The following is a 5386-nucleotide window of genomic DNA, read 5'->3' as shown; positions in this document are numbered from 1 at the left end:
TTGACAATGCCTCACTTTTGGCCATTTGTTGAGCGTTCGCCCCTGTGAGGAAGGCTTTGGGTTCTGTCCCCTGGCCGAGACATACCAAAGTCTTTAAAAATGGTAGTTTCTACTCCTGCTTAACGCTCAGCAAATTAGGAGTGGGACGACTGGTTCGCCCGTTGTCAGTATAATGTGACCGGGTGGGGCGTCCTGCTGGGTGTCTTCGGCAGTATGTCTCAGTGAGGCAGCACTATAAAGTCGGCATCAGTTCCGCGCTATCACAAGGAGACAAACACGAACATATCGCAGCCTCCCAAAATACACACACATACATTACACGCATGCATCTTGCACACAGTGGAGGCCGTCCTTAAATGACCTTAGCTGTTAATAGGACGTTAAACAAAATCAAACAAACAAACAAACAAACAAACAAAAATTAGGGTTAAGGATATGTTATCATAACTTTTTTTCTCTTTCATATTATTTTCTTTTCATTACAGGTTTATAAATATTCTCTATAAGTTCTGAAAATATCTAGTTTGAGACTACCGTAGTTTTTGAGATATGTCTAACCCTGGATGATGACTACCTCAATTTCGGTCAATTTCGCAATTGCCAGAAAACTAAAACAGGTTTAGCCCTTACTTTTATGTCTTATTCTTACCCTGTTGGAAGGTTCTTTAAGTTTGCAAAACTGAAGGTTAGTTGTTTCAGGTTTATATAACATGGTCTATCAAGGGGCTATATTCTGAGTACGAACGTCGTTTATTTTGAGTTTTGGACATCGAAAAAATGAAAAATCATATTTTGGAACCGGGATTGCTATGTTTGATCTATTTTTTTATTCTCTTTTCAAATCTGTAAGTGTTTTAGATCTATAGATTAGTTGGTTTTTTTTATTGCCAATAATACAAAAATCAAAATTGAGGTAGTCACCAATGAAAATAACTCAAATATCCTTAAGCTCTAGTTCATTAATTACCCACAATTTTCCGCAAAGAAAAGGTTTTCCCGTTCACTTATGATCATATTTATGTAAACCTGTCGAAAAAATGCGAGTATCACTGACGGAAAAAAAATTGAGGCGATCAAAAAAAATGTATATATCACAAATTGTGACTACCTCAATTTTGAAAAATGGTTTTAATTAATTAAATCTAAATGCAATCAGAATCTAATTTGGAGTGTGTAAAACGTTCTACTAAATACACCTTTCCCTATAATTCCATAGCTCTAACATTCTCTGAACAAGAGAAAATGTCACATGTATTCACAGTTCCCAGGTTAGGGTTAGCATAATAACTATTTTTTGACGAAAGAAAATAAACGTAAAAAACTCTAGCCGTCTTCTTTTCTTACATATACAGCAAAATATAAGATCTTTTTATATAACCCTTACTCTTGTGATATTTTATTACAAAAATAAATAATTGAGGTAATCACCATTTTTAATAACTGGTCAATTTTAAAATCATAGATAATTTATTTATTTATTTAATTGTAATCAAACTTTTAACAGGTTTATTACAAACTACTGACACTAAACAATAGATGCAATACCGAAAATTTAGAATAAACTTAAAAAATGACTCTAACCCTATTACTTTAAAAAAAAATGGTGACTACATCAATAAATGGTGACTTCATCAATTGTTTTTTAAATGTTCATTTATTTATTTATCATTTTTTTTCTTTTTCTAAAATAGGGCTTTTTATGAATGAATGAACATTTCTAAACACTTTGGACATAAAAAAAATGAAATTCATGTCACAGTAAGGGTTAACAAAATTTTCATTTATGTCCCACATATGCCAGTTAGGAGAATAAAAAATGTCTCAAAATGGTCGTATTATACCCGCCACCTGGCGTCAATAAAAAAACATCATAATTTTCAGTCATTTTTGAGAAAAGTACCATATAGGGTTAGAAGCATATATGATATATTGAAAATGGTGACTACCTCAACTGAGAGACATAAGAGTTATTTCTAAATTGTAATTAGTTAAATAATAAATAAATACAGAAATGCATTAAGGATAATAAAACTAAGTTTTTTACAAGGAAAGAAATTCAATTCTATTCTCTAATATAGAGAAATTGCAAACCTTAGATCACAATTCCCAGGTTAGGGTTAGTATAATAACTTTTTTTACCTAAGAAAATAAGCGTAAAAAACTCTAGCCTTCAAAGAATACTTAGATTTACAGCAAAATGTTGAATCTTTTTTCTAATTTCTAAGTTTTATGAGATTTTATTACAAAAATAAGACAATTGAGGTAGTCACCATTTTTAATAACTGAACAATTTTGAATCATAGATAAGATATTTATTTATTTAAATGTAACAAAACTTTTAACAGGTTTACAAACTACTGACACTAAACAATAGATGCAATACCGAAAATTTAGAATAAACTTAAAAAATGACTCTAACCCTATTACTACATCAATTGTTTTTTAAATGTTCATTTATTTATTTATTAAATGTTTTTTTTTTCTAAAATAGGGCTTTTTATGAATGAATAAACATTTCTAAAGACTTTGGACATAAAAAAAATGAAATTCATGTCACAGTTAGGGTTAACAAAATTTTCATTTATGTCCCACATATGCCAGTTAGGAGAATAAAAAATGTCTCAAAATGGTCGTATTCTACCCGCCACCTGGCGTCAATAAAAAAACATCATAATTTTCAGTCATTTTTGAGAAAAGTACCATATAGGGTTAGAAGCATATATGATATATTGAAAATGGTGACTACCTCAACTGAAGGACATAAAGTTATTTCTAAATTGTAATTAGTTAAATAATAAATAAATACAGAAATGCATTAAGGATAATAAAACTAAGGTTTTTACAAGGAAAGAAATTCAATTTTATTCTCTAATATAGAAAAATTGTAAACCTTAAATTACAATTCCCAGGTTATGGTTAGTATAATAACTTTTTTTTTTACCAAAGAAATTAAACGTTTATTTTCAGGAACTACTCTCCTGAGGCATATGTAACCAAATGTTAACATTTGGTTAACTTTCTCTGACTTTGAAATTTTTCAAAAGTTGTACTTTAAATCATTTTCATTTTCATTTTCCTATCTGGTAATTTTTTTATTTAACACTCAAATGATATAAAACTTGGCTCACAAGTCCTTCATAGGTGTCTCATTACAGAATTAGGTTTAAATTTGAGATAAATTAAGAAATAAAAATAATTCGTTGTTGGGACCTACAGAATTTGGTACATGTAGTGTTATTTTGCTTTTTCCTCATAAAATTTGTTTTCTTTCAGATATCTTCATGAAATTTTCAGGAACTACTTTTCTTAGGCATATGTAACCAAAAATTAACATTTGGTTTACCTCATTACAGAATTATGTTCAAATTTGAGATAAATTAAGAATTAAAAAAAAATGTTCCAATAAAAGATGCGATCAATCCTATATTTTACTGATAGATAAAATGTTGTAATTCCTTATATATAAGCTATCTAATCAGTAATAGGCTTAACTTGTTCAGAAATGTATCATTGACAATATTATCATGCTCAATATTTGGTTGTTGACCAAATAAAAAATAAATGGGGGTAACTTTTTACCCACCTTGTTCCAATAAGTTATGCGATCAATCCTGTATTTTACTGATAGATAAAAGGTTGTAATTCCTTCAATATATAAGCTATCTAATCAGTAATAGGCTTAATTTGTTCAGAAATGTATCATATACAATATTCAATAGCTAACTGTTGGGTTGTTGATCAAATAAAAAAAAATGGGGGTAACTTTTTACCAACCTTGTTCCAATAAGTTATGCGATAAATCCTATATTTTACTAATATGTAAAATGTTGTAATTCATTCATTATCTGAGCTATCTAATCAGTTATAATCTTTATCTGTTGAGAAATGTATCATCTTCAATAGTTTATAGGTCAATATTAGGTTGTTGACCAAATAAAAAAAATGGGGGTTACTTTTTACCCACCTTGTTCCAATAAAAGATGCTATCAATCCTATATTTTACTGATTGAAAAAATGTTGTAATTCATTCATTATTTGAGCAATCTAATCAGTTATAGGCTAAATTTGTTCAGAAATGTATCATATACAATATTCAATAGCTAACTGTTGGGTTGTTGATCAAATAAAAAGAAATGGGGTTACATTTTTTACCCACCTTGTTCCAATAAGTTATGCGATTAATCCTATATTTTACTAATATGTAAAATGTTGTAATTCACTTAATATATCTACAATAGTGTATAGGTCAATATTGGGTTGTTGACCAAATAAAAAAAATTGGGCTTACTTTTTACCAACCTTGTTCCAATAAAAGATGCGATCAATCCTATATTTTACTGATTGAAAAAAAGTTGTAATTCATTCATTATCTGAGCTATCTAATCAGTTATAATCTTTATCTGTTGAGAAATGTATCATCTACAATATTGTATAGGTCAATATTGGTTTGTTGACCAAATAAAAAAAATGGGGGTAACTTTTTACCCAACTTGTTCCAATAAAAGATGCGATAAATCCTGTATTTTACTGATAGATAAAAGGTTGTAATTCCTTCAATATATAAGCTATCTAATCAGTTATAGGCTTAATTTGTTCAGAAATGTATCATACAATATGCAATAGCTAACTGTTGGGTTGTTGATCAAATAAAAAGAATTGGGGTTACATTTTTTACCCACCTTGTTCCAATAAGTTATGCGATTAATCCTATATTTTACTAATATGTAAAATGTTGTAATTCACTTAATATTTGAGCTATCTAATCAGTTATATTCTTTATTGGTTGTGAAATGTATCATCTACAATAGCGTATAGGTCAATATTGGGTTGTTGACCAAATAAAAAATTGGGGTTACTTTTTACCCACCTTGTTCCAATGATTACCTCAGTTTATATTAACTCCATATATATATATATATATATAATACATTTAATTATTCAACGAATGAATTGTCATTACTAATTTGGTGAACGTAAGTGAATGGCAACAAAATATGTTCTAAACATCAAAAAAGATGATGACCAATTGAGGTAGTCACTCTTGTCGATAACTGGACGTTTGGAAACCATTTTTACAAAGAATATGCAATAAAGTTGTTAAACAAAAGCATTTTCTTGGCCATTGAAGCAAGAGAAATTGAATTATAACAGAAGATTTTCTAAACCTATCAATAAAAAGTTTGGCAAAAAAAACCTCGTAAGGGTTACCCCTTATCGAATTTTTTGATATATTTTTTTTTGACAGGTTTAGGGTTTATTACCAATTTTCCTATGTACGCTTGTCAATATTTAACAGAATAAACTATTGTTTCACTTTTCGTTTGTTTTTTTATCAAATAAGGTTGTACCTTTATTAGAATTATGAAGTATGATGACTAACTCAGTT

Source organism: Mizuhopecten yessoensis, unplaced genomic scaffold (assembly GCF_002113885.1).
Source record: "Mizuhopecten yessoensis strain PY_sf001 unplaced genomic scaffold, ASM211388v2 scaffold10209, whole genome shotgun sequence".
NCBI lineage: Eukaryota > Metazoa > Mollusca > Bivalvia > Pectinida > Pectinidae > Mizuhopecten > Mizuhopecten yessoensis.
Note: the sequence above shows the minus strand (reverse complement) of the source record.